The following is a 15764-nucleotide window of genomic DNA, read 5'->3' on the forward strand; positions in this document are numbered from 1 at the left end:
TCTCATGGATTTGTGATAATTGACAATGAATGCGTGGAGTGTTGAAGGTGATTTTTGAATTAAAGAAAAGGTTGAATCAGTGTATTTTGAGATTATATTGGTGAATAGTGCATTATTAGGAAGAGATAAGGCTCAATAGACTATTTTTGTGTATCATCTGCTTTAGATTAGATTAGGTAGTTTGATTTCATGCATCTCCTTCTCCCTTTTCCTCTCAAAGAAGTAGTTAGGTTCAATCTGATAGTAAGGAAGCCAACCTTCTCCAGAGACTCAATCTCTAATTGCAGAGTCCCACAATTTTGAGATTGTTTCCATGTTACACAAAGTCACTTGAGGGTCATACCTTAAGTAGGAGTGTAGAATTCTGTGTCAACAGTTACACAAAGAACTTTTAAAATCAAATCAAAATTAATTTTCTATAATGAAGGATCAATTTGCTAGTCTTCACTTATTTGTAATAAGTTTCCCTCTGAATTATAGTTAGCTACTATTGTTGGTGTTTCAAAACTACCAAACAACACAATAACTAATACCAGGATTCAGAAGACAAGATTTAGTCTAAGGGATATCTACCTTCTATATTGAATGGAAATCTCTTTAGATCTAGACCAACATTAACAAAATCATAGGGATTCTCCACACTTTAGGCTCTACAAAAGCCAAGGCAGGTGCACCTTAGGGATGGCTATGTGATTGGTTTTATGATTCTCTATTTCATACATATGTTCATTGATACTTCTTTTCTCTTTTGCCTCTATCCCTTGTAGTAGAAATCGTCACAATTCTTCTTAGATTTTCATATACTCCTTGATTACAACAACTAACTATAATTCAGAGGGAAACTATTGCAAATAAGTGCTAACCAGCAATTTGTTTCTTTAGTATAGAAAAGTAAATTTGATTTGATTTAAATTTATGCTGTGTGCAACCAAATAATCTTAACAATTTACATTTGAATCCATGATCAGTGCCTTATCCATTTTTACACGGGGTCTAACCAGCAAAATTGTGACCTAATTAATTGCCTTACAATTAATTTTATCAGTAGTGAACCTTGAATTTCATTCTTATAAATATCCCTCCCATATACCTAGAAACCCTATCAATTCATAAAAGCATTTGCTTAACTCCTTGAATTAAAAGCAATCAATGAAAAGACATACAACCTATCCAAGTTGCATTTAAATGAAAGAACCTTGTTCATTCAATCTCAAAGCTACAAACATATGGAAATGAAGACAAAATTCAAAGACACAAATATTGTAGAACATTCCTTTTGTATTAATTATCCTTGTAAATCATATAATACTAGTAGAATACTCAAACATAACTCAAGATATGACAACATTTCATTCAATGTTCACTTGTATTCTCAGATATTGCAAGATGAATACATCACAAAAATTGACACACAAACTAGTTTGACCGACTACAAAATAGTTTAACACTGAAAATTACACAGAATTTGAACCTCAACTCCACATCTTGGAAATCCTTTTATAGGAAGGATTGCAACAAGCTTCAGATGGGAGGACACATGTCAAAATTGAATTGGGAGACAAATACAAAGATATTTTATCTTCTTATTACAATACAAAACATTTCCTATACTTGATCAAAATTCTCGATGCAGTTGCAAAAATTGGTAGGTGGCATTCTCAACAATTGTCTTTTAACAAACTTTGTTTGTCTTTATGCTCCTATTGTTGTCCTTTCCTTTTTCTTGTTCCTTTTGTCTTTGACTACATCCCTAATTTTCCTAGTTGTTGTCAACAGATGGTATAGCCTTTATATCAGCACTAACTTCCCAAATGGCAATATCAGTATCCACATTTGGCCATGTGGCATCCCAGATGGTGTCTAATTCACCAATATGCTTGCTCCACTGAACATCAGTTATAGCCTTAAATTTTCCTATGACCTTATTCATATTTGACTCAATCCCGAACAAGAAGTCAATCATGTCATAGATAATTGTTACATTTGTCTCATTATTGCAATAGGCCACAAACCTTGGATGTATCAAAATTTCTTCAAAAGAAGTGGGCCATTCTTGCCATTCTTTTATTTCTCCATGAACATCTAGGATAGTAGGAATAAAATTTGGAATCCCAACAGCAATTATTTTCATCTTAACTTGTATTAATTGTTTTTTTCTTGAGAAAAACCCATTCAATTCCTTTACTTTACTAATCATCTTTCTACCATTGATAATCATAGTCTTGGGAAACTCCTTCTTTTGGGGCAATAGGTGAACCAAGTTATCAAAGGATTGTGTATATTGTCCCCATGTTGTGAATAAAGGAGATAGAAGGGCTAATGCTTTTGAGCATTGGAATTTAGCTCCTTGCATTTCCATGTTGGTACTATGCACATTTTGTTAATCAATTTGTAATGCACCTATCTTAAGCATCATCAAGTTCTGAATTGTCTTGATCTCTACCTCCTTGGCACCATCCCATTCATCTATATCCATCTATTGATCCTCACCTATAATTGTAGCATTAGATTCTATTTGAGCTTCTTGGTATTTTACCTTTATGATGGGCCTTGACACATTTCTCAGGTTTCTTGTCTCTTCTTCTAAGGCAACCACCCTCTATTCTAGGACATAAGTCCTTTTCAATTCTTCTTCATACTTTTTCCTAGCATCAATTGATATGCTATATGTTTGATACAGTTGTTCTTCTAACATATCCATTGTGCTCTTTCCCATCAATGATGTTGTATTCTATAGATTTTGAATTTGATCATTGGATACAGTAGTAACATTCCAAAAAATCATATTAGCTTTGGGAGATTCCTTTATTTCCATGAGAGTTGGCTTAATTCCCTCAGGAGCCATGCTCCATATAGCCATGTCTTGATGTCAATGTTGAAACTAGAACCTTGCAGCTCACCAACAATGATAGTCTCTTCAAAAGAGACTGACTTGTCCTACCTTCTAATGTGATCTGACATAAATGATGAGCTTAGCTCCCATCGTGTAAAAAGAAGCATTCCACTTCTTACTAGAAGCTCTCTTGCTTCTTGTACAGTGAGGCTCTTACTGCTAGGATCATATTCCTGCAACCTTTGTACAAACTCTGCAGTTTTCTCAAGGGAATCTCCTGGTTGCATTTGTAGGGAAAGCTCAGTCTAAACTTTGTATAAGAATGACTTGAATTCATCTAACTTGATGAATTCATCATCCTTCAAGAATTATTGAGCTTGAATAATCCAATCATCCACCATTTGAATTTGCAATTCAATTTTATTTGGGATCTTTTCATTTTTCCCTGCTTGCTCTATCAAGAAATTGTGTCTTATTGTATCAAAATATTTGGATCCCTTAGGCAAAATTTGCAATGCCTTTCCTCTGACCTTGTCACAGATCTCAATCATTTTTTATTTCTTCCTCCCTTTTTCCTATGAGGATCTCTCTGGTTGGTCACCCTCAACCTCAATGGTTATGACATCCTCCTATTGAGGGACTTAAGGCTCTACCCTATCTCTAACTTCAATAGGCACCTATGCCATTATCTGTTTAAAATTATCTATACACCTATTATATATGTCCAAGTAGGCTTCCTCATGGTAAAAACCCTGAAATGATGGATCAGTTGCATTCATGGCTTCTTCAATTTTCATTATTTACTCCTTTTTTGGGTTTTATCTCTACAAACCTTTTTTTCCAAAAAGTTCATTATGTAGTCTCCTTCGCAATTTGGTTTACTGCTAGGGAGAGTATACTTTCTCATCTATTTTAAAGCATGCCTCACCAAATCATTTGGATCATAAGTCTTAGTAGGGGCTACTCGGGAAGCTTGAACTCTATCATATATTGGTCAATCTCCTCTATAACATCTTTTCCCATAAAAAAGTCACCTATCTTTGCGTTCCTTGCTACAAAAGAGCCCTTTTAAATAGTAGGACCTAAATGCTCTTTATTTAACATAAGCATTTACCAAAAGAATTGCAATTGACCTAGCCTTTTAGGAATATACTTTGGCAATACATGAGGGGGCTGTGGACACCCAAAAACCTTTATAATTGAAGAATTATCAAAGAGAAACAACTAGCCCAATCATGACTAAGTACCATGTCCCCATTTGGGCAAGAAAATGATCTTATCAGCATTCTTACACCTCTAGGTACTCTTTCAGTAATATGTACTAACATCATGTTTGAAATAGGAAAAACAAAGTCATTGTAAAAAGCAATAGCACTAGCATAGGGATAAAACTTTTGCCAAAAGTGAGTCCACATCTTCACGAGCAATATCTCTCCACATTAAGACTATGGAATGAGGCTTTAATTTCTTTAATACGTGGAACATCATAGGTGGCTTGGGCGGCATCAATCATAAGAATAATATGATAGTTTTTGCATTCTTATCCTAAAATCATTTTTTGTTGAAAGAGATGTTAAGTTATAAGTTTTAAATATTTATAATTTACCAATCAAAATTTTCTTTTCAATTTAAAAAGAGACTTTTTAGGGAGATTAGTTTATTAGTGAGGGAACTAATTTTTTAATTGCAAAGCCTAATATAACAAACAAAATTCAAAATCTAAGGTTTGTGAAGTTGTACTTTTAAATTATTTTTTAGACATAATTTCTTTTATTCTATTGATTGAAAACATTTTTAGTAGGGATTATTAGTCCCTCACTTTCAGGCGGGGAACTAATGTTATTTTTTACCTCCCACATTTATTTTTCTGTCAAGAGCACTGATGATATTATAAAGTTCAAGAGACTAGATTTAAAAAATCTAATTATCATATGTTGATTCAGATTTTTTCATTGGCTAGGATTATTTACCTGGGTTTTAGTCATTTTCTCAAAATTAATATTACGGACGGAGTTATTGTGAACTCGTGTATTATCTAATTGCCCAACGAGCTCCTAATCATTGATTGACACGTTATTTGCTTTTTCAAATATGGTTGAAAAAATGATTTTCATCGTATTATGAAGGGACATTTTGGTAAGGATTTATCAACTAAAGTTAAAGTGTTTGTAAATAAATAAATAATAAAAAATAAGAGTAAATGAGGTAAAGTGGAAAAGGATAAGGTTTGAATATGATTTTAATAATATTTATAATTTTTTTGAATTTTTACAATCATTTGTATAGTTAAGTTCTAGTACATTCTAATATGATATAATTATAGGAAATTATATTCTATATATAATCTAATTTATATTATATTTATTAAAAATAAAGCTTTAATGCTAAAATATTCACATTTTAATGATTATTTAAAATAGTGTCATTCTAATGATTATTTCAATATACAATCTTTTAATCAATTTTTTTTGTTCTATTAATTTAATTTTTTTAATGAAATGTAGATTTATGATAGTATTACTCACATATGCTGTAATAAAAAAATGTTTTCTTTTTTTTTACGAGCAAAAAATTCTCATTTTTCACATTTAAATGAACTACTATATAATTTGATACATCTAAATAAAAATGTAAACCTAACAAAAATCTTTGATCTTAGTACTAGCCAAGGGGAACATTAAATAATACATCCTCACCAAAGCAGCTTAGCAAAGGATAAACATATTAATCTATAATACAAAGTGAAAGATATGCACTATTAATATATAATATAAGAAATAGTATCATATAGAAGTTTATGAATCTTAAGAATAATAAATTTGATGTGTATTAATTATTCAATATATCTATAAAAGAGTCACTATGTTGTTGAGCTAATTTCAGTCAATGATCTCAAAAGAGTTGAATGTTCATGCTTTCTAGCCCCAAAAGGTAGGGACTCAAGCTCTCTAAGAGCTCTTGTTTTTATTTTTGAATAGAGAAAAAAAGAAAAAAAGGAGTAAAGAGATAACAATGAATTAAATGTCTTGTCAGAAAAGTACATGAAAACTTTATAAATTCTAAAATGTAACCTCGTCCTATTATTGTTGTGTCGTGCAGTAGAGACTTCCATATAAAAACATTGATTCAATATTGGTTGCTTGTCTTTATCTAAATAAAATGGCATGATGTAGCTTGATAAGTAGGAGATAATTTCCACAACAAGTCAAATTGTGATATTGCTATCAGGATTTAACTGTGTGATTTTGAGTCAAACTCATTGACTCATGTTTCATTAGTCATTCATGAAACATGGGTCAATGAGCTTGACTCAAAATGACACAGTTAAATCCTGATAGCAATATCACAATTTGATTTGCTGTGGAAATTATTTCCTACTTATCAATTGATGAGCTTAAGGGGCTTTGTAATGAATGATTCATAAGGCACAACACTTGGTGAAGGTTTTGCAAATGGGGTTGCAAGCTTGGGTTTAACTATGGAGGAAACTATGTAGTTAAGCGCGACTAGGCTGGAGTAGTATTAGGATGGGGGACCTCTCGGGAAGTCCCGATGCTTCACCTCTGTGAGCATCACCTAGATCCAATGAGTGCTAAGTGTTCCATTTATTCTCATGAGAGATGGATTCATGTTTAATCATTACTCATAAAACATGGGTCAATGAGTTTGACTCAAAATCACACATTTAAATCCTAATAGCAATATCACGGTGTAGCTTCTTTTATCACTTTTCTATTTTAAACAAACATTGCTTGATGTATTTATCCACCCTTAACATTGCAACCAATAGAGATTGGATATTTATTTTTAAAATAATTCTGATTTACTTGGTCTCAAAACATGTTTTCCTTATATTTATAAAAGCTAATTTTTAAACCTGGTCTCACTATTTTATATTATATACCTTTTTAAGTGGACTTTCCCACTTAAAAGTACAAATGGTATCTCATGATTCATAGCTCAAACAGAGAACAATGATCTTTCATTTTTATTGAACAATATTATTTCTATATATTAAAGATTATAATTTGAATTAAAATATATCTAATATTAGTAATGATTTTACAATTTGTTATAATTCTAAATCTAATATTGAATTATGATGGTAAATTATAATGATATAACTAAAATAAAATAAAATAATTATTTTTGTATTAAAATGATGAATGATTTCAAAATGATTTTGTTCTAAAAAGTTATGATTTTATTAATGTAATATATTTGATTTTGTATTTTATTTATGATAAATTGTGTAAATTAATATTTTCATTACATTCATCAATCTATAATTTGTTTTATACATGTTTTCATTTAGTTCTTATAATTGATTTGTGTAATTATTTTATTTATTTATTCTTCAAAAGTATGTAAGAAATCAACAAATAAAAATTAAGCACATTTTGATGATATTTATATATTCAAACTACTTTATTTTATTATTATTAGTTGTTCCTTAAATTCTCCCAACACAAGAAATAATGATCAATGTGTGAGGATATCAAAAGAATACAAATGACTACCTTTAAATTTAAGGAATAGCACCAAAAATTTTTACTAGAGGCTCTCATTCCTTTACAAAATCTCATCATTAATACTACAGTCCTTCTTGATGATATTGTTAGTCATAGATCTAGACCCATTGTAGCCATCTCTTTGTCCTTCATAGTTAAGCCTTTGTCCTCAACATGACAATTATAGATTCAGATTATCTTTCAGATATTGAGTCATATTTTGGATATTGAATCCCATCATACATGATAAAATGAAATATAATCGTCAATATTTTACATATTATATTGTATATTTTGATACCTATCTATTGCATAAGGGAGGGACTCAAGCTCTCCTAGAGCTCTTGTTAAAATTAGCATTATATTTTAAGTCTATTTTAATATTATTAAATAAATAAGATACATTCAAAATATTTATTCAACAATTTCTCTATTATTTTTTTAATGTTATGTTATAATGGGTTTACAAGATGTATTTTAGATAGTATTATATAATGGGTTTATAAGTTGTATTTGGGTTTATATTGTTATATATTTTGCGTAGTGTTATGAAATAATGATGGATGTGTTGACTATTTTATCTCTTTTTATTCATGTTTTTCGGTTCTATGGAATTACTCTTCAATATCTTGTTGATTTATCCTAATAGCCTTTGTTACTAAATCATGACATAAGCATATGTTGGTCAAGGTTCTAACCCCTAACTATGATATATTATATAGTTTTCTTCTTCAGTATTTTGTGGCTTTCAGGCATCACGACAACAAAATTGAATTCCTTTGTCAAGTGGAAGATTATAATTCTTGGATAAACGGTTATCTTTGTAAATTATAGGCTAAATTGAAGGACTATCACCCAACTATGTCCTCTAGTGCCTTACGAGTTGGGATGTACATTTTTATGATTAATATATGGCCTCAACCTCATATATATATATAGTTAAAAAATATTTTAAATTTTTTAATTAATGGAGTGAATATAAATTTATTGATAAGTAAGAAGAGATAATTTCCACAGCAAGTCAAATTGTGATATTGCTATCAGGATTTAATTGTGTGATTTTGAGTCAAAACTCATTGACCCATGTTTCATGAGTAGTGATTCAACATGAATCCATCTCTCATGAGAATAAATTGAACACTTAGCACTCATTGGATCTAGGTGATGCTCACAGGGGTGAAGCACTGGGACTTCCCGAGAGGTCACCCGTCCCAATACTACTCCAGCCTGAGTGCGCTTAACTGCAGAGTTTCCTCCATGGTGCAACCCAAAGATGACAAGTACACATCTCTCACACACTATTTGACAACACAAAGAACATATGTCCATCTCTGCATATGAAAGGATGTGATCTCATCACGTTTCACCTTTCCTATTGATTAGAAAAATCAAATAAAAGGAGCAATGATAGTTTTAGAATGAATTAAGAATGGCATGTCATATCAATTTGCATACGGCTAGCTTTATGATACCCACTTTTTGGAGTAACAAGCATCATGCAGTTTGATGGGAACAACTCAAATCTGATGCGTAGGCTTGGGAAAGAGACGTGGAAAATGTTTGACAAAATGCCTTCAAGGTGTTCAACATTTACACACACATGGAAAAACCACAATGAAGATCCATCGAGCTACACATGGAATGAACCACATTCATGCCCATAATTTGAAACTTAAACATCATACTGTGCAGAGTTTGTTGTGAGTTAATTGGCAAGGCTTGAGGGATGACTCGAGATGTTCAGTGAAATACAAGCAAGTGATGTAGATAAAGATGGAATTCCTTTGGGGTCTGTCTGGTTCCTCGAAGATGATAGGAATTGGCTTTTTCGAAACTCGGATTTGAAAATTTGTGTGTTTGTTTCAAAATTTGCAAAATGGAATTAGCATATGGGACTTCCAATTTTGCCTCAAAACTAGGTTTTCCAACTTCCTACTAAAAGTAGGGTTTTAAAATCAAAACCTGGTTTTATTTTTTAAGGAGTGTAAAAACAATAGATTGGCTACTTTTTGAAATTTTCCTTCAACTCCAAGCTTACACATAAAAATGTGACTTCACACGCATCTTCTGAGTGAAACAAATGGTTTCAGTAAAATCCTAAAACTCAGAATGAAGATATACAAAACCTTGATTTGGCTAAACCAAGGTTTGTAGAAATCTAGGTTTTTTAAATTCCACGAACCAAATGGACCCTAGAAGAAGACATTTCATGATTGAATTCCAAGTTGTATTTGGTTTTGTAGTTCATTGGCCTAATAGATGCAAGAGAAAGTAGTTTTTGGCTTAGGGGTCACAAAGAAGACAGTGCATGAAATGTTTGACATAATCTGACTAGAAGATGCATTAAAAGTATTGGCAAGCCCGTCGATGATTTTGAAGGTTCCTATCTAGGTACAAAGGAAAGCAGACATCTGTGAATTGTTTGACAAAGTGGCTTATGCCCTATGAACCTTTATTCTCTAGCCTTTACATTGTATCCTATAGAAAATTTTGGCATGCACTGAATATGCAAATGCATGGGAATGTGCGACAGTACCTTCCTACATATCTCATGAATTTGTGATAACTAACAATGAATGCATGAGAATTGGAGGTGATTGTTGAATTAAAGAAAAGGTTGAATCAGTGTATTTTGAGATTATATTGGTGAGTAGTGCATTGTTAGGTAGAGATAAGGCTCAACAAACTATTTTGGTGTATCATCCACTTTAGATTAGATTAGGTAGTTAGATTTCATGCATCTCCTTCTCCCTTTTCCTCTCAAAGAAGTAGTTGGGTGCAATCTAATAGTAAGGAAGCCAACCTTCTCTGGAGACTCAATCTCTAATTACAGAGTCCCACAATTTGAAGATTGTTTCCATGTTACACAAAGTCACTTGAGGGTCATACCTCAAGCAGGAGTGAAGACTTCTGTGTCAACAGTTACACAAAGAACATTTAAAATGAAATCAAAATTACTTTTCTGTAATGAAGAATCAATCTGCTAGTCTTCACTTATTTGTAATAAGTTTCCCTCTGAATTATAGTTAGCTATTATTGTTGGTGTTTCAAAACTACTAGACAAAAAAATACGTAATACCAGGATTCATAAGACAAGATTTAGTCTAAGGGATATCTACCTTCTATATTGAACTGAAATCTCTTCAGATCTAGACCAACATTAACAAAATCACAAGGTTTCTCCACACTTTAGGCTCTGCAAAAGCCAAGGCAGGTGCACCTTAGGGATGGATATGTGATTGGTTTTGTGATTCTCTATTTCATACATATGTTCATTGATACTTCTTTTCTCTTTCACCTCTATCCCTTGTAGCAGAAATGGTCACAATTCTTCTTAGATTTTGATATACTTCTTAGTTATAGCAACTAACTATAATTTAGAGGGGAACTATTGCAAATAAGTGCTAACCAGCAATTTTTTTCTTTAGTACAGAAAAGTAAATTTTATTTGATTTAAATTTATGCTGTGTGTAACCAAATAATCTTAGCAATTTGCATCTAAATCCATGATCAGTGCCTTATCCATTGTTTCACGGGGTCTAACCAGCAAAATTATGACCTAATTAATCGCCTTACAATTAATTTTATTAGCAATGACCCTTGAATTTGATTCTTATAAATATCCCTCCCATATACCTAGAAACCCTATCAATTCATAAAAGCATTTGCTTAACTCCTTGAATTACAAGCAATCAATGAAAAGACATACAACCTATCCAAGTTGCATTTAAATGAAAGAACCTTGTTCATTCAATCTCAAAGCTACAAACATATGGAAATGGACACAAAATTCAAAGACACAGATATTGTAGAAGATTCCTTTTGTATTAATTATCCTTGTAAATCATACAGTACTAGTATAATACTCAAACATAGCTCAAGATATGACAACATGTCATTAAATGTTCACGTGTATTCATAGATATTTCAAGATGAATACATCACAAAAATCGACACACAAACTAGTTTGACCGACTAAAAAATAGCTTAACTCTAAAAATTACACAGAATTTGAACTTCAACTCCAATCTTGGAAATCCTTTTATAGGAAGGATTACGACAAGCTTCAGATGGGAGGACACATGTCAAAATTGAATTGGGAGACAAATACAAAGATATTTTATCTTCTTATTAGAATACAAAACACTCCCTATACTTGATCAAAATTCTGGATGCAGTTGCAAAAATTGGTAGGTGGCATTCCTAGCAATTATCTTTTAACAAACCTTGTTTGTCTTCATGCTCCTATTGCCGTCCTTGCCTTTTCTTTTTCCTTTTGTGTCTAACTACATCCTTGATTTTCCTAGTTGCTATCAACAGATGGTATAGCCTTTATATCAACACTAACTTCTCAAATGGCAATATCAGTATCCACATTTGGCCATGTGGCATCCCGGATGGTGTCTAATTCACCAATATGCTTGTTCCACTCAGCATCAGTTATAGCCTTAAATTCTCTTGTGACCTTATTCATATCTGACTCAATACCAAACAAGAAGTCAATCATGTCATAGATAGTTGTTACATTTGTCTCATTATTGTAATAGGCCACAAACCTTGGATGTCTCAAAATTTCTTCAAAAGAAGTGGATCATGTTCTTGCCATTCTTTTATTACTCCATGAACATCTAGGATAGTAGGAATAAAATTTGGAATCCCAGCAGAAATTATTTTCATCTTACCTTGTATTAATTGTTTTTTTCCTGAGAAAAACCCATTCAATTCCTTTACTTTACTAATCATCTTTTTGGCATTGATAATCATAGTCTTGGGCAACTCCTTCTTTTGGGGCAATAGGTGAACCAAGTTATCAAAGGATTGTGTATATGGTCCCCATGTTTTGAATAAAGGGGATAGAAGGGCTAATGCTTTTGAGCATTTGAATTTAGCTCCTTGCATTGCAATGTAGGTACTATGCACATTTTGTGAATCAATTTGTAATGCACCTATCTTATGCATCATCAAGTTGTGAATTGTCTTGATCTCTACCTCCTTGGCACCATCCCATTCACCTATATCCATCTGCTGACCCTCACCTATACTTGCAGCATCAACTTCTGTTTGAGCTTCTTGGTCTTTTACCTTTGTGATGAGTCTTGACACATTTCTCAGGTTTCTTGTCTCTTCTTCTAAGGCAACCACCCTCTATTCTAGGACATAAGTCCTTTTCAATTCTTCTTCACACTTCTTCCTAGCATCAATTGATATGCTATATGTTTGATATAGTTGTTCTTCTAACTTATCCATTCTACTCTTTCCCATCAATGATGTTGTATTCTGTAGATTTTGAATTTGATCATTGGATGCAGTAGTAACATTCAAAAAAATCACATTACCTTTGGGAGATTCCTTTATTTCTATGAGAGTTGGCTTAATTCAACTTAGGAGCCATGCTCCATATAGCCATGTCTTGATGTCAATGTTGAAACTAGAACCTTGCAGCTCACCAGCAATGTTAGTCTCTTCAAAAGAGACTAACTTGTCCTGCCTTCTAATCTGATCTGATATAAATGATGAGCTCAGCTCCCATCATGGAAAAAGAAGCATTCCACTTCTTACTAGAAGCTCTTTGGCTTCTTGTACAGTGAGGCTCTCACTACTAGGATCATATTCCTGCAACCTTTGTACAAACTCTACAGTTTTCTCAAGGGAATCTCCTTGTTGCATTTGTAGGGAAAGCTCAATCTACTTAACTTTGAATAAGAATGACTTGAATTCATCTAACTTGATGAATTCATCATCCTTCAAGAATTCCTAAGCTTGAATAATCCAATCATCCACCATTTGAATTTGCAATTCAATTTCTTTTGTGATCTTTTCATTTTTCCCTGCTTGCTCTATCAAGAAATTGTGTCTTATTGTATCAAAATATTTGGATCCCTTAGGAAAAATTTCTAGTGCCTTTCCTCTAACCTTGTCAAAGATCTCAATCATTTTTCATTTCTTCCTCCCTTTTGCCTATGAGGAACTCTTTGGTTGGTCACTCTCAACCTCAATGGTTATGACATCCTCCTGTTGGGGGACTTAAGGCTCTACCCTATCTCTGACTTCAATAGGCACCTATGCCATTATCTATTCAAAATTATCTATACACCTATTATATATGTCCAAGTAGGCTTCCTCATGGTAAAAACCCTGAAATGATGGATTAGTTGCATTCATGGCTTCTTCAATTTTCATTATCTACTCCATTTTTGGGTTCTATCTCTCCAAACCTTTTTTTCCAAACAGTTCATTATGCAATCTTCTTCACAATTTGGTTTACTGCTAGGGAGGGTATACTTTCTCATCTATTTTAAAGCATTCCTCACCAAATTATTTGGATCATAGGTCCTAGCAGGGGCTAAGGGAAGCTTGAACTCTCTCATATATTGGTCAATCTCCTCTATAGAATCTTTTCACATCAAAAAGTCACCTATCTTTGTGTTCCTTGCTACAAAAGAGCCCTTTTTAATAGTAGGACCTAAATATTCTTTATTTAACATAAGCATTTGCCAAAAGAATTGCAATTGACCTAGCCTTTCAAGAATATACTTTGGCAATACATGAGGGGGCTATGGACACTCAAAAACCCTTATAATTGAAGAATTTTCAAAGAGAAACAAGTAGCCCAATCATGGCTAAGTACCATATCCCAATTTGGGAAAGAAGATGGTCTTATCAGCATTCTTACACCTCTAGGTACTCTTTTAGTAATATGTACTAACATCATGTTTGAAATAGGAAAAACAAAGTCATTGTAAAAAGAAATAGCACTAGCATAGGGATAAAACCTTTTCCAAAAGTGAGTCCACGTCTTCATAGGCAATTTCTCTCCATTATCTTCAGTGGCTTCAATGAGGTCTGGGACTGATACGCCCTATGTTCTTATAAAAAATGAGGTGCATTAGCAATGAGTAGTGAAAGAATCTGAAATTCCAAAGTTCTCCATTCTAAGCCGCCACAATTTCATCATGCATTCTGTTGATGATGTAATCCACAAAATCATACCCCTTATTATGATTTTGATCCTAAATATCCACAACAATGATATAAATGTAGCATGGGGCATGATTTGTGCCATCAATTCCTAACACCTTGTTTATTCCAAAAATGGTGTACTTGAAATACTTGCAGAAGAAATTGAGTGGCATTAGGTTTCGTACTTTCTTTGTCATCTCACCCTTCTATAGCTTTTATTTTTTATTGTGCATCTTCATGATGTTTCTAGTAAAGAAACTCTTAGAATCTTTGAAAGTTTCATTCATCTTCTCCTTTTCAATTGTCTTTGTCATGGGTCCTCCTAGGTCAAAAACCTTAATGAACTCTCCCTATCCAATATGCATAGGATACTCATATCCTTCCTATGGAAAGCTTTAGTTGTTGGGTTGTAAGATTTAATTAATTCTTTTATTAGGTCAACATCCACTATAACTTCGAGCATTATCAACTTTTCCATATTCCTAATCTAGGGGTTGCAAATTAGGGATTTCGCAAACCTATTTCAATGGAAATACTAGAAAAGCTCATTTCCATTTGTATCAGGTACAGTGGCATCTCTGTAGAAAGAATATGTATCTCTGAAAATATGTGCATTCAGGGTTTGAACATGAGAAGACCTTGGAAGGAAGTATACCCACTCCTCTGTATATAGGGTTGCCAACGTTGGTTTTGCTTGTTCAGTAGCTTGCTAAGACTCTTCCACATCATTCTAAGATATCAACTTGCCTTCTTTGTGTGCCATAATGTCTTCAATCAAATTCCTTACAAACAAACTTTATCAGTTTGAATTTCTGAAAGCTCTGAAAATCTTTGCAAATTCTTGAAATCTCTCAATAATCTAGCTTCTATCTCTAGATTATGCAAAAGACAATAGCTCAGACAACCATTATGTCAATCTTATTAATAGAGAAAAACATCATAGATGCATTTATATCTATTTATGTCAACGTACATGAAAAATATTAATTTTCTGTAAAAGTGCCAAAATCTTCGAGCACTTGCCAACCTTTCCTAACTTTTTAGGCACTTTTGTCAGGATATCACTTTTAAGTCATAATGAGGCTCTTTAACAAACTTTTTGTATTAAAATCAATCTGCACAACCCAACAACTCCCTTTGTTTGACATTTTGTAGTCATCTTCTGCTTTAGCACTTAAACACCAGTGACTGAGTGATGATAGCCTTACACCCCTTTGTCGCTTTGCGGTCTAATCACTGATTTTAGCCATTAACTACAGGACTAAGTGCCTTAAACATTTGATATCTCTTTAACCTATCTGATAAGATTTTTGCCTCATGACCATGTGAGCAAAGGATATTTTATGTTCTTTCAACCTGGTCATTGCTTTACAGTCTATTCTTATTGGAATTTTTTAACATTGTTACTGAGCAATCATTCTATCTGCTTTGATCTTGACTTGTTCGCCTGGTTGTAGTTT

The sequence above is a fragment of the Cupressus sempervirens genome, chromosome 9, assembly GCF_028749045.1.
Source record: "Cupressus sempervirens isolate cs-2001-9-10 chromosome 9, ASM2874904v1, whole genome shotgun sequence".
NCBI lineage: Eukaryota > Viridiplantae > Streptophyta > Pinopsida > Cupressales > Cupressaceae > Cupressus > Cupressus sempervirens.